This window comes from Rhodnius prolixus, unplaced genomic scaffold, assembly GCF_049639745.1.
Source record: "Rhodnius prolixus isolate KJV_2025 unplaced genomic scaffold, Rpr scaffold_4, whole genome shotgun sequence".
Classification (NCBI taxonomy): domain Eukaryota; kingdom Metazoa; phylum Arthropoda; class Insecta; order Hemiptera; family Reduviidae; genus Rhodnius; species Rhodnius prolixus.
The window spans coordinates 11,401,386-11,427,820 of record NW_027411614.1 but is presented as its reverse complement, the minus strand read 5'-3'; the positions used below and the strand labels follow the sequence as shown (position 1 = coordinate 11,427,820).

At 35.1% G+C, this 26,435-nt stretch overlaps 1 protein-coding gene and 1 non-coding gene across 12 annotated transcripts in view; both read left to right on the top strand.

Annotated features, from left to right (window-relative positions):
• caps (capricious) overlaps positions 1 to 26,435 on the top strand; it is an 810,649-nt gene that overhangs the window by 755,316 nt on the left and 28,898 nt on the right. The window lies entirely within an intron of this gene.
• On the top strand, positions 13,257 to 13,391 carry LOC141456593 (U4 spliceosomal RNA). Its single transcript, XR_012459884.1, has one exon. It is a non-coding gene; the product is annotated as a U4 spliceosomal RNA (small nuclear RNA).

The window sequence follows — 26,435 nt, the reverse complement described above, 5'->3', positions numbered from 1 at the left end:
ATAATTCCCACAGTAAACAACAGATTATTCGTATCAGATTTTGTGCTCTTACACACTCTGTATTACTGTGTAGTGTACTATAGTTTTGTTGAGTGCAGTACCATTAGTTGAGAAGATATTAAGAGTTGAAGTTTTTTTGGGTCATGGTTCTGCTGTAAAATGGGGCCCTTATTACTCCCACAGTAAACAACCGTTTATTCGTATGAAATTTTGTGCTCTCACACACTTTGTTTTACTGAGTAGTATACTATAGTTTTTGTGAGTACAGATCCATTAGTTGAGAAGATATTGAGAGTTGAATTTTTTTTGGGTCATGGTTGTGCTGTGAAATTTGGCCTCTATAATTCCCACAGTAAACAACCGATTATTCGTATGAAATTATGTGCTCTTACACTCTCTGTTTTACTGAGTAGTATACTATAGTTTTTGTGAGTACAGATCGATTACTTGAGAAGATATTGAGAGTTGACATTTTTTTGGGTCATGGTTTTACTGTGAAATTGGGCCCTCTTAATTCCCACAGTAAACAACAGATTATTCGTATAAAATTTTGTGCTCTTACACACTCTGTTTTACTGAGTAGTGTACTATAGTTTTGTTCAGTACAGATCCATTAGTTCAGAAGTTATTGAGAGTTGAAATTTTTTTGGGTCATGGTTTTGCTGTCAAATGGGGCCATTATAACTCCCACAGTAAACAACAGATTATTCGTATGAGATTTTGTGCTCTTACACACTCTGTTTTACTGAGTAGTATACTATAGTTTTTGTGAGTACAGATCCATTATATGAGAAGATATTGACAGTTGAATTTTTTTTGGGTCATGGTTTTGCTGTGAAATTGGGCCCTTATAATTCCCACAGTAAACAACAGATTATTCATATGAAATTTTGTGATCTTACACAATCTTTTTTCTGAGTAGTATACTATAGTTTTTGTGAGTACAGATCCATTATATGAGAAGATATTGACAGTTGAATTTTTTTTGGGTCATGGTTTTGCTGTGAAATTGGGCCCTTATAATTCCCACAGTAAACAACAGATTATTCATATGAAATTTTGTGATCTTACACAATCTTTTTTTCTGAGTAGTATGCTATAGGTTTCTTGAGTACAGATGCATTAGTCGAGAAGATATTAAGAGTTGAAGTTTTTTTGGGTCATGGTTTTGCTGTAAAATGGGGCCCTTATAACTCCCATAGCAAACAACCGATTATTCGTATGAAATTTTGTGCTCTTACACTCTCGGTTTTACTGAGTCGTGTACTATAGTTTTGTTCAGTACAGATCCATTATATGAGAAGATATTGACAGTTGAATTTTTTTTGGGTCATGGTTTTGCTGTGAAATTGGGCCCTTATAACTCCCACAGTAAACAACCGATTATTCGCATGAAATTTTGTGCTCTTACACACTCTGTTTTACTGAGTATTGTACTATAGTTTTGTTGAGTACAGATCATTACTTGAGAAGATATTGACAGTTGATTTTTTTTTTTGGTCATGGTTTTGCTGTAAAATTGGGTCTTTATAATTCCTACAGTAAACAACAGATTATTCATATGAAATTTTGTGATCTTACACACACTGTTTTACTGAGTAGTGTACTATAGTTTTGTTGAGTGCAGTTCCATTAGTTCAGAAGTTATTGAGAGTGGAAATTTTTCTGGGTCATGGTTTTGCTGTCAAATGGGGCCCTTATAACTCCCACAGTAAACAACCGATTATTCGTATGAAATTTTGTGCTCTTACACACTCTGTTTTACTGAGTAGTATACTATAGTTTTTGTGAGTTCAGATCCATTAGTTGAGAAGATATTGTTAGTTGAATTTTTTTTGGGTCATGGTTTTGCTGTGAGAGTTATAAGGGCCCATTTTCACAGCAAAACCATAACCCAAAAAAATTTCAACTTTCAATATCTTCTCAAGTAATGGATCTGTACTCAAGAAAACTATAGCATACTACTCAGTAAAACAGAGTGTGTAAGAGCACAAAATTTCATACGAATAATCTGTTGTTTACTGTGGGAATTATGAGGGCCCAATTTCACGGCAAAACCATGACGCAAAAAAATTTCAACTCTCAATATCTTCTCAAGTAAGGGATCTGTACTCAAAACCATGACCGAAAATAATGTACAAGTGCTGTGATTATTCACGGAATTTAAATCACTGTTTGTGTATTTCCAAAGCCCATGAAAGCGATGGAAGTAGTAGTTAAGTGATCCATATAAAAGAGGACTGGACTGGATGTCTAATTTAGCGGGGACGACTACTTTAAAAAGCGAGAACCGATTACCTGATAGTAGAGTGGTGCAGTGGATGTAAACGTTACTCTAACCTACAGATCGCTGTTCCAAGATCTGCGACTACTGGGCAGTTTTACTCTCAAACTAGAAGTGTGGGCTAGTCTATCTCACCCTGAGTTGGGCCCTCCGACCGACATAGTGAGACGGCGGAGGCGGTCACATTGGAGCGTCTCCCCCCTTGGTCTGCCAACCCCATCATCTCCATCCAGCCCCCTGACGTTCGTTTGAACGGCTGCGGGACTTTGTGTTTGGTCGAGTTTAATTACTTTATTCGAAATATATCGTCCCGAACAATAATACAAAGTTTTCTATTGCTTGGCTGTCGATATATCGTACATGTGTATAAATTATGTGGTTTGTTTCCAGTGCTGTATTCAAGCTACGATTGTCGTCAACCGCAATGGAGTTGTAATGGAATAAATAAATCATTTGGTAGCCTTTTCTGCATTGCTCAGTTTTGAACAAAATGGTGGCTTAGTAGTGCCCAAAGTCTCAAGTAAGACATGGCAGCCTAGATTAGTTCATTCTGGATTTGTGCAGAGTTATAATCATTATTTTAATAAACGAAAATCCTAAATTAAAGATACTAGAACAGAGTTCAGGATGCTGAAGGGTTTTTTACATTTTTGTAGCATAAAAGTTGTACGAAAATGAATTTTTTTGACTGATCCTTAATTCTTATGTAATTTTAGCAACTCTTCGTTCTTGCTTAGACCAATTAGCCTATATGTTGATGTCTATAAGATAATTGCACTTAATTAATTTTTAAGCTAATCTACAGGGTGGGGCAAAAGGTATGAACCGGATTTAAAGGGATGTACGAGGGTCGTTTGAAAAGTCCGTGCAAAAATAAAAACTACTTAATTTTTTGGGGTAAACCTTTTTTATTTTTCAACATAGTCTCCTTTTAGGCTTATACACTTCGTCCAACGCTGCTCTAGTTTGTTGATCCCTTCCGAATAATAGGATTTGTCCAAGTCTGAAAAATAGCCATTTGTTTCTGCAATCACCTCCTCGTTTGAATAAAATCTTTTTCCCGCCAGCCATTTCTTCATATTGGGGAACAAATAGTAGTCCGAGGGAGCCAAGTCTGGAGAATAGGGGGATGTGAAACGAGTTGGAACCCTATTTCCATTAATTTTGCGACCACAACTGCTGAGGTGTGAGCTGGTGCGTGGTCGTGATGGAAAAGGACTTTTTTGTGGCCCAATCGTGGGCGTTTTTCTTGCAGCTCGGTTTTCAAACGGTCCAATAACGATGAATAATATGCACCTGTTATAGTTTTACCCTTTTCCAGATAGTCGATGAGGATTATTCCTTGCGAATCCCAAAAGACAGTCGCCATAATCTTTCCGGCCGAAGGAACGGTCTTCGCCTATTTTGGCGCAGATTCCCCCTTGGTAACCCATTGTTTAGATTGTTCTTTGGACTCAGGAGTGTAGTGATGTATCCATGTTTCATCCACAGTGACGAAACGACGCTTAAAGTCATGCGGATTCTTCTGGAACAGTTGCAAACCGTCCTTGCAACACTTCACACGATTTCGTTTTTGGTCAAGCGTGAGCAATCGCGGCACCCATCTTGCGGATAGCTTTGTCATGTCCAAATGTTGATGCAAAATATTATGTACCCGTTCATTCGAGATGCCCACAGCACTAGCAATCTCACGCATCTTCACTCTTCTGTCATCCATCACCATATCATGGATTTTATCAATGATTTCTGGAGTAGTAACCTCAACAGGGCGTCCAGAACGTTCAGCGTCACTTGTGCCCACATGGCCACTCCGAAAATTTTGAAACCACTTATAAACTGTTCTAATCGAAGGTGCAGAGTCACCATAATGTTTATCAAGCTTCTCTTTAGTCTCCACAGGCGTTTTGCCTTTCATAAAGTAGTGTTTAATCAACACACGAAATTCTTTTTCGTCCATTTTTTGAAAATCACTCGACTTCCTCGATTCAAACGAATGCCAAACACAAAGTAATAGACCGATCTGGCTGAAACTTGGAGTGTGTTCTTCCAAGAGATGCTACTAACTAAACATAACCTCGATACGCGCCAGTGTGCTATCTCTCTGACTTTGCACGGACTTTTCAAACGACCCTCGTAAAACAAAAACAATTCAACTTACAGAAATTATGTTTATATTGTTTAATTCAGTACAGAATCTAGTTTTTTACATTAAGTTTGAAAGATTGGTGGCAGCCGTCAGCCGCGATGCACTCTTGAAGGCGAAGTTTTCAACCGCCCTTCTGCACAATTGGCTAATGAAAACCCAAGGGAAATTCACCAGTAGCCACTTCACTCCCCTAAAGTGATTGTATGGTGGTGCAGTATCCCAATTTGTGATTATTGGTCCTTACTTTTTCGAGGATAATGGGCGAACCGTCACTGACACCGCTGAGCGCTATGTGACAATGTTGGAAGAGTTTTTTAGAACCTGAGCTGGAAGAATTGAGTGAAGCAACTAATCTGGGAGACATCTGGTTCCAACAGGACGGGGCTACGTCACACACTGCTAGGATTTCAATGACGAGATTGAGGCAAGTGTTCCCCCAGCGCCTCGTCTCTTTGAGGGGTGACGTGGAGTGGCCTGCGCGCTCACCAGATTTCAGCATTTGTGATTTTTTCCTTTGGGGGTACATAAAGGAAAAAGTTTTTAAACATCGTCCACATACCCAGGAAGAACTTAAGGACAGAATCAGAGAGGAAGTTACGGCAATACCCATCGAAATGTGCAGAAGAGCGGTTGAAAACTTCAGAATTCGCCTTCAAGAGTGCATCGCGCCACCTACGTAATATCATCTTTCAAACTTAATGTAAAAAACTAGATTCTGTACTGAATTAAACAATATAAACATAATTTCTGTAAGTTGAATTGTTTTTGTTTTATATCCCTTTAAAACCGGTTCATATTTTTAGCCCCACCCTGTATCTTCTTTTTTTTTCATTCCCTTACTAGGTTCGAGGATACATTGCGATCGTGCCAAATTTTAGTTTCCATCAGGATTTTAAATTTTGAGGGTTGAATTGTTTTCTTTCAATGAGACTGGGTTAGTGTTTTGAGCAGTATAACTAAAAGCGAACAATCCCAGAAGCTTCAAATTTGGTGTTTCGAATCGATTCTACAATGTCCTGTAACCTCATGGGTTAATAGCCATTCCGGTGTAATTTGAATGAAGAAGCAGGTTGTTTGGCAAAGGAAGCAAAAAAATAAAAGAAGCCTCATTCGAATGGGACAGAAAAATTGAAGCATAAAAAAAAGAAACCTTGACAATTTTTTTTTTTGGAGCTCGAAACGGAAGCTGACCTCTTTTTGTATTAATCACAGTTTTAATTACTACAATTTCTACATAAGTCATTAAAAATGGAGATAATTTCATTAAAATTTTAAAATAATTAAATTTTAAACTATTAAATATTAAATTAAATAAGTGACCAAGTATTTTTTGTTTTCGTTTTTACGATGCTGTACCACATAAATGCAGTACAATGAAATTACAAGCACGATCTAATAAAGAAATATAAAATAATAAAAACCATGGCTAGTATAGAGGAAGGTTATAAAAGTGAGACGGACAAGCAGAAGTAATATTATTAGTTTTATGGGCATTACTTATTTATGTTGAGGTGGAGCCGCTGGTCACGAGAGAGCAAGAAGAAGAGTTCTCTGAACTCTGAGGACGGACTCAAGAGCGCTGCTGCGTAGGTCCTGGATGGGGCTTTCGCCTGATGGTTGTTGCGGCCATACTGCGTAACCTCATTCCCATTGTTCACTTAACTCCCCTTTACCCTTATTCAATGCCGACAGCAATTGCAGTACAATTGAATGCATCACACTGAATGTAGTGCTATGCAGCTGTGTGTTTAAACATTTATGCTTTTGGGAGGTTTTTATGAAAATTAGTAAATATTTCATTGGAATGACTGTACCTGATGTTGGAGGGGGAATTTACCACCTGCAGTTAGGGCATAATGTACAAACTGCAGTTAATATGTGTCGTTCGTAGTCCTACTATACGAAACTGTATGCAATATTTAAACTAAACACTCAGTTGATCCTCCTTTCCAATTTACTCATATAAACAAATACTGTGTTGATTTATGTGGGATGCTTAGCGTCCAAAATCTTCTTTTCTTTTAAAATAATAGAAATATTTACAGATAACATTAAACGTTTTAAGGAAACTTTAAAAAGAAATGGATATCGCAACACCTCCGTTCCAATGTCGCATTTCTACAGAATTTCTTTTGAAATTCAAGAATTTACGATTGCGAAATTGAATTTTAAAAAAAAAAATTGTTGCAAATATTGCCCAGAAAAAGCTGTGAAAACTTGTAAAAGTCCGAGCCATTAAAAGTGGTACTTTTTGCTCGATTTGGAGCTTTGAGTGCCTCTAAAAAAATATAAATTGGCTTTTACATCTTTTTGTGAAGCTCGCCACAAAAAGATTTGTAATATTCCAAACAAGAGAGAAATAATTACCTTTTTTTGAAGCAAGTGAGGATTTTATTCCATTTTAAAACAAAGAAATGAACAAGATCACGAATATGTCATCTTCAGTTGTACTTGCTACAGTAAATAATGCCAAATTTTTTTTAGGCGGGCTGTAGATGCAACTATAATTAGATGTCGCGGATGGACTTGGATAAGTTAACAAACTTCTGCGTAATTTTACTCATCAAATAAAAAAGTTAAAAGTCTAAAACGGGAATCGAACAATGTACCAAATGAAATACATCTTAAGTTTGTGGGCTTCACCTTCAAAAATTGGTCCTTTAAGTTATTATGTCCTCTCATTTTGGGAGCGGATTTGGCCATAGAACAAAATTTGATTAATTCTTTTAAGTAATAATCCATTAGCAAGTCTAAATACTTCAATTAACCAGTCTGAAGCTTTTTATCAAGCGCAGAATGTAAAATTTGAAAATAAAATGAGCTAAGTACTATTTGACTTATTTGAGATTTAAGATGTTACGACGTAATTTATCAAAATGAAGCCTTGACTATTCTTTTGTTTTATTTACTTTATTTTTTAATTGCCTTTCCTGAATTTATTTCCAACTCAAACTGGACTATTATTTCTTCGTTTAGGGATCAGATATTTTCTAAAAATAATCTTACTTTAATCCTAACATTTCTGTGTTAGTTCCTATATATGCTTACACAATCCGAACAACTGGAGTGGAAGGGATAAGTTGAACCTCAGAATGCTGATCTCAGGGATCAGGATGTTATTGACCCTTGGCCAGAGCTCGTGGCTAACACCGCTTCATTCCAGTAGAAAGTTAACGCCAGGAATTACCATGGTAATGTTTGCCGAAACACTGAATAAAATATCTTTGAATAAATTAGTCCACTGAATTTAAATAGTAGTTATCATTTAATTGAAATAGCCAGCGGTTCTTGATCAGATGAGAAAAGCAATGAATGAGTAACAAAAAAAAAGATTAAAAGAGATCTTTCTTAGAGTTTCGAAAAGTTTGAATCTACTCTCAAGAGATGTGTTTTTATTAAATACCAAAAAGGCTTAAGAAGAAATCTCTGACGGTGATTGGGGTGCAGCAACAGTATTTCCTTTCAGAGAAAATGTTAGCGGATGTTTACAAGATAGATAGAAATGAAGTGCTGTTCTAAAGAAGCGCCTACAACAACACAGTGATTACACTGTAATTACTAATTTAGGCTAATTTTGATTGAATATACAAAATTAAAGGTTCCTTTTAATCTTTAATTACCAGCCTCACTACTTTTGCATTTTAGATTCTTTTGAACTTGGACCAACAGAAGTAATAGTTTGTTATTCTACTTAATTAGTGATGTTATTAAACCGTAATATGTGTAAAAAAACAAAATAACATGAACTCTGCCTAGCCTATTCCCACACGTGCATTCTACGTGCACACATCTAAGAGATATTTTAGTTGCAAAGATTTACATGCATTCTTCCCTTTTTATCACCACACATCGTAAAGGTACCGTTTTAATCCCAGACATATGTGTGACATTAAATTATATGAACTACAAGGTAACATCTGAAATAATTTTATGTTTATTTTATTAAGAGATAAAGTCTGGTGTTGGAGATGTATATTTGTAATTGTTTTACTTTTTTATTCCTCCGCATATAATAACGGTAATCCAGGTACTTTGTCCTATTATAACCTTTTTATTCTCTGTTTAAAGGAAGATGGGTCTATTTATTTAATGTAATTGTTTATTTAGTAATTGTAGGAACTGTTTTTTGTGTATTGGTTTAACTTTTCTGAAGAGTATTCTCGTTTAATCCTAAATACTGTATTATACTGCCGATGTGCGTCACACCCAAAAATTCACTGTTTTGCATTTCCGCCATGACGTAATTCTTTCATATTGCCCTGTTCCTACAACAGCTTCTTTCTATTCATTTACAGTTAACTAAACACACGGAGGTGTGGCTATTAAATAACGAGACTGATGCTGCTACAGAAGAACTATGCATGCGCCAAATCCTAACGACGACAGCTGTGCAGCGTAAAGCCTTCTCTTTCGATTGCAGCGCCTCACGTGTTTGTAGAGAAATCTGTCTGACCGGAACCGTTGTTTTTGTGTAAGAGGTGTTAGTTTCGTTTTGCCGAAAACAAGATACTACAGGTGTAGTAGAGCAACGAATTGTCGTGAAATTTCACATGAAACTGGGTAAAACCGCTACCGAAACTTATCTTTTATTAAAAGAGGTTTATGGCAATGAATGTTTACCACGTGCACAAGTTTTTGAGTGGTTCAAGCGTTTCCAAGATGGCCTAGAAGACGTCGGAGATAATGACCGCCTGGTCGCCCTTCCACGTCCAAAACAGATGAAAATATCGATTATAATTAATCAGCATTACTAACGTGAGGTGCTTGCTCAACTCCGTGAAAGAGTAAAGAAAAAACGACCCGATTTGTGAAAGAACAAGTCAGGGGTTCTCCATCAAGACAACGCGCCGGCTCACACTGCATTGTCTGTCAAGACGTTTGTAGCCAAGTACTACATCCCAGTTTTAGGCCATCCGCCTTATTCGCCTGACCTGGCCCCATTTGACTTTTATCTGTTCCCCAAAGTCAAAACTGCATTAAAAGGAACACGATTTCAGTCCGTTGAAGCTGTGAAAGAAAAAGCGGCACGCGTCATGCAGGAGCTCACAGAAAAAGACTTCCAGCACTGTTTCGAACAGTGGTAAATTCGCATGGAGCGTTGTAGGGATAGGGGAGGGGTGTATATTAAAGGTGATAATAACTAAATATAGTATATAAATTGAAAATAAAATATTTTACATCAATAGTCTCGTTATTTAATAGCCACACCTCGTAACAGAACTTTGGGCAAAATAATGCACTAAAATTTAACCTCTCTCACAAATGTCAACAAATCACTTTAACCCTAAGAAGTGATCGTTTTCTTGTTCTCCTGTCAGCTGTAACTCTATGTCACTTGCTCCGGAAGAGGTTTGATGATATTTTGGGACAAGTGAGTAACTGTCAACTGACACAGGAGATTGCAAAACGACAGGAACCTAACATACATAACTAACTGGCTATTGTGAATTTCTTTTTACACAAACCGATATGGATTTAAAGACTTTGGGGTTCTACCAAAATGGTAAAAATTTTCTAGGTTAGGCCTTCCAAAACAACATTTATCCGTTAGATAGCGGATATCACCAACCTTAATTCACAACAAAGATCTTCAACATTTCCTAAATAGCAGAAACAGTAATATTCAATATACCACATATTCAACTCTCATCTTTTCCCTACTCAACCCTCTAACACAAAATAAACTCCACGTCGACTGAGCCGCTGTTGGTCCCGTGAACTTCTCCGTGACTTAACACAGACCTGATATTCAGTGAGAGTGTTCCTTTATTCTTCTTAAGATTATCATGATAAAGCTACACTTCTGCTGATTTACTGATTTGTTATTTTATGATACGGATTGTTAATTACTAAGTTAACACCCCTACAAACATCTCTTTTATTACAAATTATCCCAGCTTCTTCTATATCCATGGAGGTACTTCCAAATCTAGGTGAAGAGATTGTGAACAAACACTAAAGTAAATAGTTAAACCAAAATTTTTGAAATTTTTTTTACTTTACACTGTGAAGTTAGAAAAGAACCACGATCAAAGATTTGTTTAAATTTAATCCGGAATTAACAAGTACGCAACTTGCTCACATTCTTCTCCGCAAAGATAAAAAAAAAATCAACTGTCTAACTTACATAACAAATTGCTTAAATTATAATTGTAAAATTTATTGTTATTAAGTAATAAGTGTTCGTATGGAGTTATTACTTTATAAATTGTGAGTTCTGTTGTTGTATTGTAGAAACTGCGATGATTGGATTGCTAAGCCTCATAACTCAGGATCCATTATGAAAGCAGGGTGAGAGCAGAGTGCTACCCCAGGCGTACATGCCGTTATGACTTGTAATTTATTTTAACTCGTTGAAAGGGTGAACAGTTAGTGTGCGAGGAGACGTATAGCTGAATGAGTGACTAGAACTGAATGGTGTTTTTTTTTTAGAAAGGGATAAAAAGTAGGCGATAGGGTTGTGGATTGTTTAGCAGGCCTGAGAGAGAGGGAGATATTTGTAACCCTGTGCTCACTGTTTCTCCCTTGCCCTGCCAACAATTCAGTTATGTGTATGGAAGTAAAGGGTTCTAGCAAGGAATGATTACCAGCACTCTTTGCCCTAAATACTCCTCCTTGGTTACGGTGTTGCGTTAAAGCTTTATAACGACTCCCCATTGCAGTTTTCCCCTAGTAGAAAACCCAAACTACCGCATATTTGTCAAGAGTAACCCATTCTTACCGTGCGCCACATCTATTAGAACCTCCCCCAATGTTACTGGAAGAAACAAGCTCCCATATAATACGTTCTTGGTGTTTAAGACGGTGTAGTAAGACTTGGAAACTTTGTTGCTATGTTCAAGTGATAATCAAACTTTTGCTCAACATGTAGATTTAGGCAACGAAGTACAGGGGTTTAACAAACGCTCGTAACTTCCCTCCTTAGATAATATTTGTCACTTGATAAATGCTTTCATGTTAAAATTCTTCGTTCATCCTTAATTAGGCATACTTTCGGTAGAATAAGAATTTTGTCGATAAGCCTAAAAATGTTAATTTTAACGTTGAGTTTAGTCAGTTTTTATTTTGATAGACAACCTTATAATGAATAAAATTACAAATGTAACAAATGATAAAAATTGATTATTCCCCCTTGATATAATAACCCTTACATCAAGGTATTTTTCTCGCACTTCATTATACCTTGCCAAGCAAGATATTGTGTTGGATACCAAACAAATGGAACTTCATAGAGCTAACCTCCATTTTGTAAGGATCCTGTTCATGGAGCAGAAAAGTTGAGGGGTGCTAATGAACACAGTTGTGATTAACACAAAATTCAAAATTAAAAGTACAATACTTACAAAAGCTGACTTTAAAATGTTAAGTTTTACAAAAGAGCCCATTGTTGCCAATACCAATTAAAAAATATTTAAATTTCGCAAGTTCCTATACTGTTCTCTCTAATTACTCTAATCATCTTGTACTGTTTCTCGCCTCCTCCAATATTCCTAACAATCCTCCTCGCCGACTGAATCGCCAATGGCCCCGCGACTTCCTCGCAGTCTGAAGACCTAAACGTCATTCTTCTCCTATAGAGGGTGCTACCACTGGGTAGTTTCTCTCCTCCTGCACCAATTGTAAATTACTAAATAAATTTAAAAAATATATATATATTGGGTAAAAATTATATTATTATGATTTATTATTTTCTAATGGCCATTGACTTCTCTACCTCTTGGTCGAAATTGAAAAACTTGAACAGCAAGGTACTTATTTTTTTGTCTGTACAAACATATTATCTCTAATATTTCAGAATAATTTTTAAAATTTTCCTTCATAAAATTACAGTCAAGTATGAATTTAATAAATTAAATTAAATATGAATGTCCTTGATTTGTGGCTTAGCTGGTGCCAATTTTCTAGCAGCAGCCTCTCTCAACCTGTGAGAGGTTTGTCGGCAACGAAAGAACACTGTAATTCAGGCGCCATTGATCACAAAGGATAATCCACTTTAAGAAACAAAAAAATATAATGTAATCATATACATTAACATTTAATTGAATTTTATCTGTTGTAAAAAGTTAGGCAAACGAAATTGGAATCCAAATCTCTCTAATCAAATTGCGTATAAAGGTCAGTGTGAATATCAAACAAAATAATGGCAACCAAGAAGTTATTTTGAGTTTTTAGTAGATTGAAAAAGTAGGAAATATAAATAATTGTCTATTAGTTATTATATAATGGGTTTATATAATATTAGAAGGAGATATAATATTACAAGAAATCCAAGCTCTAATAAAAGAATACAAGGTTTACTTTACCGTCAACTTTTCTAGTCACATTTATTTTAATGACTTGTTTTTTTTGCCAACCAGTTAACGCCCTAGAAAGAAGCTAACACACAAAAAAACAAAAGTAACTAATAAAATGTTTGTTTGATTGTAGAATCTGACTGAGATGAAGAAAAAGATCAAATATCTAAAAGCCATTGTAAAACATAAACCTTCGTTCATTTTATTTTCTCCCAGCAATAATTATTGAAAGTACTTACTCTTCTAGCTATAATTTTGATGGAGATATAAGGTGCTAAAGTTTGGAAGCTTTACATTTCCTTCATACTTCGAATTCTGTAAAAAAGTAAGTAAAGTTATCGCCTATTTTTTCAGGCGGGGCTTAACGTCCAACTACCAATTAGGTGTCGTGGACGGAGGCGACTAGCAAACATACTTTACTGTAAATTTCTTTGATTAACTATTAAATGAAATCCAAGGCCTAAGACCGGGAATCGAACCCAGTACCAAAATGCAAATTAGCTTTGCAGGTCTCACCTCTAACCGTTCGGCTACCGTGGCGCAGTGGCAATATCGTAACCAATGAAGGTCACCTGAGGTGCGATTATTGCTAGTTGAAAACTTCGAATTCTGTATGTCCTGCCCTATTAGTGTAATCGCTGCAAGAATTTGGACGATTATAGTTACTCGTTTTTCCTCTACAATTGTGCACAATTCCAGCTTGTTATCTGTATTTATGATGGAGATATAAGGTGATACAAGATTGGGAGCTTTACATTCCCTTCATTCCCTTACTTTTGTAACATCAGAATCAAAAATAGATTTTTATAACTCCTGTGTCACTAAAGAAAAATTTTCTAATTTGAGAAATCTGGCACTCAACCAAAGTTGTAAGCTCTTTTTGGATCTACTTTCACCTAGGAAACGTTTTTTCAAAAAAGTAATTTTACCTAAATCACCCACATACTTAACAGATAAAAACCTGCAACATCAATTACGTCGTGCAAATAAGCGCGCATTGAGATCGACTTGCAAGAGATAAGGGAAACAGTTAAGAAACTTGTATCTCACTAATTAAATAAATTAAATATTATTTAATATTACATTAGTTTAGTTTTATTCTACTTTAAATCTTATGCTGGATTTAACGATTTTAAAGGAAGAATTGTTTTTTACCCATTTTACAAAGTTTAACACTTTAGTTTACATATTTACAAGTTTTTAATTAAAACAGCAAGGAGTTTGGCACAATTGGAGAAATTAAAATTAAGTAATTGTAAGTCTGTTAGCATATTTGCGAGCTTTCTTTCACTTAAATTTACGAAATGTTTTATGTTGTTGGTAATACAGATTTTTTGTACAATGTGCAATAAGCTCTTTTGTATTGTTTGTTCAAAAAAAAGCTTCTGAAAAGAGAAATGAAATTTTGTGACAAAAAGAAATATTTTATAGATTATTGTTTGGTAGGAAATAATAGCGGCAGCCATGAATAAATACCGAACGGAGCTGTAAGGCTGTATAGAGAGATTTTGCTATTTGATGGAGTATTTGATTACAAGATAGATATAGAAAAGGAAGAGGGTAGAGAATCAAAATGGGAGATAGTAACATGGGGAATAAAAACTGTATGTGTTGAAATAGACGCCTCCATTGGATGGCCATTGTTAACGTTGTTGGTGAATCAGTGGCGTTCCAGCGTTAGGGACTTGTTTAGAAGGGAGCACGCCGTTGGAGACGGGCCAGGACTTTTTTTTCCTCCACTGTTCCAGTTCTCTGCCGCCTCCAACTCCTCTCTCTCTCTTGTGCACACAATCCCCAGGCTAACTCCATCCTGGTCAGGAGTCTTCCAACTAGGAAATGAGAGAGAGTAGAGAGGACACGTAGAAAGAGGATACCTGTAGGATTACCAGAACCTTTATTTATAGGGATTAGTGGTTTAACTGTTCCAAAGCCTTTTTGCTTAGCTTTTTCGGGCTTGTTCATTGGACGATAATCTCTTTACTTATTGCAATGGCCGCTTCTTCGATCACCTCCTACCAGTTTGCATTATTACCCATCAAAATGACCAACCATTATTTGTGATAACAATAACTATTCTGCTTCACTTGCTATTTATAATAACCGTTTTGTCTACTTTGTCTAATACTCTTCATAAACCAAATTATGCCCTCAAGTTTATATTTTTCCTTTAAGCTGATCGTATATATATATTTTTTACTACATCAGTATCTTTATATGACAATAATTTTCCCTTTAACTTTTTCCACTCGATGTATAGATCAGTTTAAAAAGAATCAAATACAAAAACGTTCCTCGTAACAATTTCACAAAACAACAACTCCCACATGGCCAATCAAAGCATACCATTTCCATTTCCTTAGTTACGACGCAGATTTCAGCCTTTCCAACAATGAAGACAAAGTGGCTTAGAGATGTCGTTGGCAACTGAAACCATTTCATCGTTTTGGAAACTCCAATCAACTAACGACTCTTATTACTCATGTCATTCGAGGTTTCAGTCTATACTTTTTAAAGGGGTTTCAATAAATAATTTATAATTATATATATTGTATATACAGGGTGTTCATTTTAAGACGGCTCAAATGCATTTCATGCTTAAACGGTTGATCTGAGCAAAAAATGGTAGAGGAAAAATTTGTTGCCCGTCACCTCTAGTTTCAGAATATATGACTTGATTTTAGATTCCTGTCTGCATACGCGGCCGACGCCTTCAAAGGTGCCTCCTCTGGCTCGCAAGCCAGGTTAGCCAGGAGGTTATCAACTGCTCTCTGTATCTGAGGATGCACCTTTGAAGGCACAGTACATGCTTCACAAGTTGAGTAAAGTGCATTATTTGATAAATTAAGGAATAAGTTTGATCCTTTACATGAAAGATATTGATCACTTAAATATGTGGCAGGAGGTTTCCAATTTTTTTGGTAATTAAACGCAACTCTCCCAAAATTACCAAATAATTATTAAACCTTCTTGTTTGTAATAGATGTAAAATTAATTTTTAGCCATTTTGTGTATGCTTGAGAACATCTAAAGATCTTAAAATTTGATTTTTCTAAGAAAAATCACTCGGAAAACAACTTATTTCCCGATATTAAGAAAAATACTAGCTTTACTGCCTTGAAATATTAAAACTGTCCGGTAGGACAGTTGTATAAGGGTTGATCGTCAAAAACTGCACGAAAAAGCGTAACGTTGAAAAACACCCAACTTTGACAATTTTTTTCTCTTTTTCTATAAAAGATAAAATTCCCAAATTTTCTTTAAAATATAGGGCAAACCCTCCTTTATCACTGTAATTTTTTTGCAACAACCCAGATCTAATAGTTTTCGAGAAAAAAGTTGCCGAAAATGAGCAAAAACGGCATTTTCAGAAATTGTTGTTGTTCTTGTTCTTGTTGTTGTTACCTTTTTTGTAAACTGCGTAGCGCCTAAACGCGCGAACCGATTTTCATGAATGAGGTGTCATTCGATTCGGAATTTTATGTAGATGTGCCTTTTGGGGGTCTCGATGCTGTACATTGAATGGGAGAGGAGTTAGCCCCCTTTATGTAAAGCCCCCTCCAAAATTATTATTACTAATTACTCTGTAAATCTTAGCCCGATTTTGATAAAATTTGGTAGGATGACAGGGTCAGGGCTCCCCTACGTAACATTAAAGCGACGATCTGCTCTTACACTTGTTAAGGGGAAGTATAGCAATCGTTTCAAATTATCGACAAGTGAACCGATTTTCATGAATGAAGTGTCAATCGAATCGAAATTTTGTACAGATTTGAACTTTAAAAGTCTCGACGCCGTGCCTCATAAGGAGGGGAGTTCGCCCCACCCAAATAAGGCCCATTCTAAAACTATTATTACCAATATTTCTATATCGCTTATGCCGATTTTGATAAAATTTAGCACGAAGAAGTGGTTAAAGCTCCTCTACGTGGGTGTGAAGTGCCTTCATGCTCTTACACCTACTAAGAGGAAGTATTGCAATCGATAAAATTATCACTGAGTGAACCGATTTACATCAATGAATTGTCGTTCGATTCAAAATCTTTGCTTCTCAGCCTTTTAGGGAGAAGTACTGTAATCGCAGTTTATTTTTCTTACTCCTCTTAAAAGGAAGTACTTAAATCGCAATTTAATTTTGCTATTTACGTACAAATACCTTCCTATTTTATTCAAAACGCTTTCTCAAAAAAGTTGTTATTGAGGATGGCAACTATAATCATTCTTTAAAAAGATCTCTCCAATGGTAGTTATGGTTCCGACTTAACACCTTATCAGGTTATAATGATAGAATTGCTTATTCTAAATTTTAAAAAAATCTGTGAAGCAGATAAGTAACTTTGTAAAATAGACAAAAAGGAAAATCTATCCAAAAGGTACAAAAATCTCTTTAACAAAAACTTACAGTTTAAAAAGTTAAGTATAAGGGTTGATTAAACGCCAAAAGGTACACAAATCAGCAAGTACCCAACATTTCATTAATATTTCATTGATATTATTTAAGTAATTTTACTGCATTAATTTTCATTAATATTTTTTAGAATTCATTAGATGTCACAGACCCTTATGCTGGCCAGTTCATTCATAATATTTTTTTGTTATAATTATGATAAAATGTATATTATAACTTCGTTATTAAATAGGTACTTTATTTTAAGTGTATTCCAAATTATTCTTCTGATTTATCTTTAATATGCTTTATTCTGAAGTTGTCACATATATGTTCATGCATGTTAAAGTAGAAAAAGACAAAGTTAGAGTCGGCTACTGATTAAATTTGAATCTCGGAGGATTTAAAACAATATTTTAGTATTGAATTCGTCTTACCGAAATATTCGTGAGCACAAATAACACACAGTTAATAACAAGTAGATTGTGCAACAATAATTATTCATTTCTCAATTGTAATTTAATTTAGTCCCCCTAATTTTATTTATGCATATTTTATTTATTTTATATTACATATATACCTAGAAGAATACCTAGATTGAGAATGTAATTGAAGAAAACTATATTATTTGCGGATAAAGCCAGATTAATTATTACCTATTATTATAAACGTTTGACTACTACATAAAGTAACAATTACATTAATCGAAGAATGAACTTATATATTTTTGTTTAAAAATAAAAATAAATAAATAAAATAAGCAAAATCATTGATGTATGTTGGTGTAAGCATTTTTTAAAAACAGTTTTTGAATTTTTAGCCTCATATTTTTTATGATTTTTTTTTTAACCTGTGATTAATAGTTTGATTATTATAGATAAATAGATACTACAATCAATCTACAGTGCTACTTGAACATATATTTTGTAGATGAAAATGGCCAGCATAAGGGTCTGTGACATTTAATGAATTCTAAAAAATATTAATGAAAATTAATGCAGTAAAATTACTTAAATAATATCAATGAAGTATTAATGAAATGTTGGGTACTTGCTGATTTGTGTACCTTTTGGCGTTTAATCAACCCTTATACTTAACTTTTTAAACTGTAAGTTTTTGTTAAAGTTTTTAGTAGAAAGGGGATGAAAAAATACATAAAAATGTCCTATCGCGGGCTCTTCTTTCTCTTTGATAACAAGTTAAAAAATTGAAATATGATTAATACGTACCAGATTTTGAAATGGCCTAGCACCTTTAATTTTAAAGATATCGAATTGCGGTTTCCGGTTTCTTTCATAACTTTTTATACTCTTTAAAACTGTTTAAAGTATGTTTGCTAGTCGCGCCCTCCACGACACCTAATTTGGTTGTTGGACGTAAAGCCTGCCTCAAAAAAGGTAGGCATTACTTTACTTTATAAGTACATCACTTAATTAATCTCTTTATTACTTAATTTATTCTTCAAATTGTGAATCCTGCTGCCTGTTTTTAGATTTTCTTTTCCTAGGAGTCATTTACAACCCATTTTCCGGTGACTATTCTCGTAAATGAAAGTACATTTTCCGGAGGCTGGCAGTGCACTGAGAAACACTCTTGGACGCCAATTAACTCAGAAATTGATGCGCCTTAGGTCAATAAACAAATTAAATAAGAATAAAAAAGATTGTGATTTTTTTTGTACTCCGTACGAAATTGATAAAGTTAGAGCTTGTGTAAGGGTAGTGAAACCCCACCACTCATCCACTCTAGCCAGAGGGAGAGAGTCAGCCCCCTTGGCACACAGAGAGGGGAGGCTCGGCGAAGGTATATAAGAACAAGAGGAAAGTCAAAGAGGGGATTCAATTCAGAGATATTGAGATATTCAATTCAGTTCGAGATATCAGTTACATATTCAGTTCGACATTCAGTTCGATATTCAGTTCGAGATTCAGTTCGAAGATTCTGCTCAAAGTCTTACACTTCAGTTGTACACATCGTTTAGCCACGTCAGTCAGTCTGTTCTGTTCTTGTAGTGTAAAATATAAAGTCCTTGGCAGTCAGTCACATACAAATATAATATCTTATACCGATACTAAAAGTGTTATTTATCCATCAACATCCACAACCAACAACTCTCTCCTCAACCATTACAGCTTGCATTTCAAAATTTACTGCCAGATAATACGTAGAAAAGGATTTTTGGTAAATACTTGTGGATACAACTAGATTCGTTTTGTAAAAGTAGATTTGTGAGTAATTAACACTTGAGCCGAGAAAACTTCATTGTGCCCAAGAATAATTGAGCTGTGATATAATATTTAGCGCTGAAAAATAAATTGTAACCCAAAATTTAGAGCTGCAAAGAAGTTGGTTGGTTACTCTGTTCACCGGTGAGACGGTTGTTAACGTAAGTAGAGGTAACACGGAGATCTTTTCATAGCACTTAATCGATTTAAAATTTCCCTTTATCTGCTTGGTCCAGAGGAGCGTATTAGAATGATGGACAAGGTGATGGCAACTCCGTTTGAAGTAGAAGAAGATTGGTTGTGTAAGAGATAAATGCGGTAAAGATCAGTTATTAACTTGGAAAGAGTAAAGGTGTCAATTGAATTATTTACTTTTTAAAATTCAAATAAATATTTTCAAATTTAAACATAATTTTTCGCATTAAACATTTGTTATACAAGGAATTAGCTAGCTTTCAACCCTTTTTACTCGGAATATAATGCGGAATACACTATTTACTGTTGGGCGTCCCTAGATTGGAAGGTAGAGAAAAGCAACAGCAGCGCTTGTACATTAACCAGGAAAATATGTAAATTTGTGTAAATTCCTCGGCTTGTGCACCTGGTATGCAAAATGGTACATTAAAATTTAGCACTCTATACTGATAATTAGACGGGGTCCAGAGATAACACTTTTGCTCACAACTTTTATCTTTTATTGCGTAATTTTATTACACAAAAATATAGTCCAACATCCTGTGAATGAAGTTTATTACGGTGCACACTTTTTGTTCAGCTTTGAATAAAAAATAAATAATAATAATAATAATAATTGTGTTATTTATGCTCTCTAGAGTTAATTATTTTTTTCACCTGGTACTTTCAATTAATTAAGAGAACCTGGTTTGAGGGAAATTTCCATTCTGTTCCCTCATTCTTCAAGGCTACATAGTTGTGGTTGTGACGTGTAATGCCTGAGGCCCGCCCTATTTTTAATAAGCTTTCCCCCCCCCCACCTCTAACTGTCCTTTCATCTCTCCTACTTTGTGCCAAAAAAAAAAAAATGGCAGAAAAGATGCCCAAACCACATGCCACAAGCTGGAAACCAACGTCACTTCCACTAAAGTCGTTCAACTTGCATGAAGCTGTCGCCAAACACTAACAGAAAGTTTATATCCATTCGCTATTTAATTGCATTCCTGTGTGTCTATCCCCTTTGTATATTATGTGTAATTGTTTTGTTGCGAATATATTTTTCTTAAAAATCGAATATCCATTATTATCCAACATCCAATGCAATCAAATTTCTCTCGATACTTTGGACACTTTTAAATTAAATGTAACCTTATTTTACTTAAGTTTTTTAATTAAAAAGAACTAAATTTATTAATTACGTGATTACACTAACTTCCCTTTATTTAACTTTTAAAGAAGTTATAATTAAGCAATTTTTTTACTACCTATTGATTAGTAGTTACGTTGCCTTGTTTGCTTTATGAAGTAGTTTCTATCCAAAGTTGTCTTGGCCACAGACAAAGTTTCTAATTAAAGAAAAATGAAAAAAATAGATTATTTTACTCATATTTTAGAAACAGAAACAAAAACAGCAGAATAAAACTGATTCAATTCTGAGCAAAAGATCTTTGATCAAGCGAAGCAATTTTGAACAGTGCGGAATCGTTAAATTCTAAATTTTTAAATTTTTGATTTAAATGGCTCAACTTTGAATTGATTTGATTTTTCAGCCTCAAAAAAAAAGAATCTATCATTTTGCAAATTGATATAATAAGTTACTAAGAATGCGACTAAATGAATGAATGTCTTAAAAGGTTTAAAAGAACAAATCATACAAAATTCTAGAATAACTTAACAATAAATGGTCTTAAAGAATCAGTACTGTTGAGAACAGTTATTACAAGAGAAGGGATTAACTCAGGGACTGGCCTGCGAAAATCTCAGCTCCAAGTCCACGTAGTGCTGCATTTTACCTTTTTTTCTCTCTCTCTCTCTTTCCAAGAGCCCTTCTATGTCTTGACTTCCGGGAGGATTTTTAGGTGCCAGTTACCACAGGAAGTCTGTCCAGACTTTGTCATTATGAAGAAACTTTTATTACAAAGTTTGGCTTTGTGTGTGTTAGTAAGTTTGGGGAAGGTGGATCCTTCAGCTGGTGAAAGCCCATTGGCTGACACAAAGTATTGGGTAAATTTTCTTATAAAATTTATGTAACATAACAGGTTTGTCGTAAAACATAGCAAAATAGGTTAGATTATCATTGTTTTTGTTAAAAATACGACTTCTTTGTGGAATTTAAGATGCAAGCAGAAAGTGAATTTGTTTACGACAAATTTACTAGTAGAAGGAAGTCATCTAGTTACGCCATAAAGTTTGCAGTTATATCTTTTCTAACATTCTACTTTTAACTTTTTACGTTAAAATCCATAATTCAATTTACTTTTTCGCCCAAACTGTTGCTTTTATTTTTTAAATTTTTGTTAGTTTTTTTTTCTTCCGCCCGCTTTTTAGTATTGGTATATTTAGTATTACTTTTTGGTATTGAGAGATAACAGACTAGATAATCCCTCACACACAAGAATAATCCCACCACATTACAAGAATAATCACAGACCAATTTCTGGGAAAAATTCTAGATTCTGAAATCACGTCATTATTTTTTCCATTTGCTTCTGATAGACAAAAATATTTTAATGGATACAATAATAATACCACGAAAAGTTGAATTTCAAAATAAGAAGTAATTTAAAAAGAATAAAACTCGAGGTTAAACAGAGATTAGTGCGTAGCAGGTAGAACAAGACGTAGTGCTATGGAGGTGAACTAATCAAGAAGGAAAATGTAGAGCATCTTGGATTAATTAATGGAGAATTTCGCCAGGAGACATAAAACTCCACATTCAACTGTTAAGCTCGCTGTTTCGAGGCCCATTTGTTTGGCCACTTTATAAATATTATATACTTACAAATTCAATATATATTTTTTTTTAATTCTAGTCTTTGAATTATTTATATTAAAAAGTATATTTCTCAATTCTTTTTTCAAAAACTTCAAGAAATCACTCAGCCTCACTAATATCCGGTGCTAAGATTGCATTATTTAACAATTTGTCTCAAACATCAGTACAAATTAAGATATGCGGATTAAGTTTGCCATGCTGCAGAATACCAGAGATTTTTATGTGTTTCAAATTTAGACTTAGGATCTGGTTCGATCTTTTATTCATTTTTCAAATGTAATTTCGCCTTGCCTCTTTCGACTTTCTGGATGATAGCTTCATACAGATCTAATGACACTCCTAACATTTTTTGGCAATGTTTTTATATAAAATTAATGTAAACAAACAACACTGAGGAAATCTTTAGCAAGTATTTAGAAGCAGAAGATAATTGCAGATAGAATAAGAGAAGTGGAAGATAGAAAGTAAACAGATAAAGGGCAAACCCTTTTGCCTCTACAAACAATAATTATCAAGAGAGAATACCTAAAGGGATAGACGTCAGAGTATTTAGACAGGCACATGTTTACAAGGCTTTCTGTTAGAGTGAAGGAGTTCGCATTCATAGTACCCGTTAATATATAGCACAAACTAATATCTTGTACACATCCTACATACATAAGTCCTATGTATGGGGGAGCCATTTATGTACATTTTGCTATTCGTCTCGTTCTATGGGAACAAGCCTCCACCTCATCAAGTCGCTCCTTAATATATGTCTATATAGTTGTGTCCACTGATATGTTTACCACCTTATACATCCTGGTTAGCTACACACAGAATTCTGCCGAACCCGCCTCACTGGGCTGTGTAATTGAACCTGACCGTTCTAATGAGACATTTATATGCACAAACATCCAATTAATTATGTAGGGTATAATTACAGAGAAGGAAGAAAACAAACTGTAACAGGAACCTTTCACAGTCGGCTGCTGTGTACTTGCTTCAGTCTACAAACTGGCCGGCACACTGTTCCTATGTGTTACGCAAAGCCAGCCAATCAATGACTCATTTCTCTAAAGAATCATATTTGTAAACATAAATATATTTGCTGATTCAAACTTTACACCGTCGTCCCCAAATAAAAAGTTTTGGAAATATTGTTACACTTCTTTCGATAAGAGCTTTATTTAGATATTAGTAAACAAATTCTGAGATTCTTTTTTCCTCAATGCAAGATAATATTCCTTCGACAAGCCTTTCAAAGTCTGTATTGGAGACCGGGAGGCTTGGAGACGTGGACCCCCCAGTGGTGGGAGATTCGATGTGGTACACTGATGGCTCCAGTGTGGGAGCGGGAGTGTACGGGGCGAAGCCGAAATGTAGGTTTTCGGTTAGCCTAGGAAAACTAGCTACGGTTTTTCAGGCTGAGCTAGCTGCAATTAGGTTCTGTGCTTCCGAGATTGAAGGGCGAGGAATTATTAATTCTAAGGGCGTAATTTTCTCGGATAGCCAGGCTGCTCTACGGGCAATTAGTTCCTACCAGGTCAATTCTAGGATGGTTTGGGACTGCCCTGAAGAAAATTAGTGACCAAAATAAGGTCTTTCTGGTTTGGGTACCTGGTCATTCAGGACATGAGGGAAACGAAGCGGCAGATCTATTGGCCCGGGAAGGCTCTGCGGGACACTTCGTTGGCCCGGAGCCCTATTTTGGGGTTCCGAAGTGTGTTAAGACTGCGACCATTAACTTATATATTATATATATTTGCTTGCTGTGTTAGCTAAAAGTGGCTGATGATTTGTTTCATTTTCTTTTTGAATGCCCAAAATTCTCTGCTCAAAGAGATAAATATTTGGTTCAATATGTTTTAAGGTTAAATGCCCCAATTGAATGTTTCGAAAATCTGTTAAACATTGATAATGTAATTAAACTTGAACATATTTTTTTGTATAGTATCATATGTTTAAAAGAAAGAAAATTATATTTAAACTATTCGGCCTAATTAAAAGATGAATGTTTTTTCTTCTATTTCTTAGATTTTGAATTTTTCATAGTAGAAATTTTAAGCTTAATTTAAGGTTATATAATTTCAATTTTTTATTTATTTATTTATGTTGTAAATTTAATTTAAACCCTTTTTTGGTTTTTATTTTTTGAGTTAACCTATACATAGATGGATATTGATTTCTGTTTTATTTTTTGTAAATATTGTGACCTCAACTCCATGCCATAAAGATGTATTCTTTTGTGCAAATAAAATGATTGATTGATTGATTGATTATATATATATATATATATATATTCTGCTGACTGCAGAATTAATCTGTAAAGGCCGTGGGGCTATAAGGATGATTGTAGGCCTATTAACTGGCCACTGCAGGCTCAGAAAACACATGCATCGCATGGGCCTGGCAGATGATAGCCTTAGCATGTTCTCTCAGGAAGAGGAGGAAACGGTACTGCACGTGTTGTGTCAGTGTGAGGGGCTCATGTGGCTAAGGATGTTACTTCTCGGGTAGGAAAAGCCAAGGCCTGTGAGCTTTACCCAAGAGCCGTTCTCCAGCATTAAGAGTCTGATTAAAAGGACAAATCTGGAGGGCGAGCTTTAGAGTGAGGGGAGTCACAATAGATCCAAAGGGGTCGCAGTGGCGTAGGCCTTGAGGCCGCCTTAGTCTAATCTAACTATCTCTAAGATAATATTTCTTAAAAGTGAGAATTTCAAAAACATAAATCAGAGAATGCATGAGAATGAGTTATGAAAAATTTGTCGTTTTAACAAGTTTTATTATATTTAAGAACTTATGAACTAAATCTAAGCCGTGAAAAGTATTAACCTAATTCTTTTATTGTCAATATGGTTTTTCAATCTTCGCACCGTATTCTGGTTCCTCAATCTTATTTAATTTTGCGCAATAAGCCTGAAATTTTAGTGATTCTAAGACCAGGAAAATTGAGAAGTTGAAGAGAAGAGTTACTGAATGAACAATTTGCTCAGCGTTGTTTTCGTAAATTTAAATAAGCCAGATACTCTGAAGAGTCAGCCATGCAAATGTACCATTAACTGGGACTATCCCAATTAATACCGGATTTGCGCTGATATCTTACTTTGTATACAGCAGCCTTTATCTGAAACTATCAGCGTAACATTTGTCCAAATAAAAGTTCAAGAATTTTTCGTTTCTAATCCTAAGGAATGACTTTGCATGGAATCAATTAGCTCCTTTTGTCGAACTCTTTATTTGGGCATTCAATAGATGTGTGATTGGTTTCTTGATGTGCCAATCAGATTTGTTACATTTGTTTTCCTTTGACCTTCACTTTTATATAAAAAAGTTTTCTAAGAAGGGCATTGGTTAATTTTTAAATAAATTCTTGTACACATACAGAACAATCTTTGAGATTGAAGGAAATTCCAGACTTGGTTTTTGATTTTCTCGCTGACTTGCGTCGAGGAAGAAGTGAGGACTAGTTCCAGTTCGGGACGGACTTCTACTTAAAGGGTGCTATTATACATAGTAAAAGGCGTCTACCAGCTCGGTAGTACTCCCTCAGTACCAGTCTTTTAGGCAGAAATTTTCGCCATTTAAAGTTATGTGTACATGATGAGGGAATTTCTGGCAGAAGGATCGACATTTCTGACAATCAGGCCACTGTAAAAGCTTTGTAAAGTACTCCATCGTCACAGCACGCCATTTTTTTAGCAGTTCGTGTAAATCTGCTCGGTGCCATCGAAAAAATGGCTGGCATACACTCATCTTCCTACTTGAGAAGTATGCTTGAGATAAGTCACTTGAGGGCCAAACATGATAATCTTAAAGTGCCTCCTTTGAACGAAATTCAGAACGAAAGTCGTGCCAATGAAGAAGTACGCATAGATAGGGCTAGTGGAACCGCAGTTCAGGGAATATGGCATCTCTTTCCGTTATTAACTTCTCAGTTAAACTGGAATTACCAGCAACCGGGTAAAGAAACGAAGTTAAAAATAATCACAACCAGAAAGTGATTGCTGTGCTTAAGTGAACTATGTCTGGAAACTGCTGCATGAAGAAGCAGATATAAGAACTACATGCTTATCTGTTGTTTTTGAGAATAAGCACAGAAATTGTTAAGGAGAAAGAATGGCTGCATAAGGACACCTGGAAAAGGGTAATGAAGGAAATTCTCACAGGAAA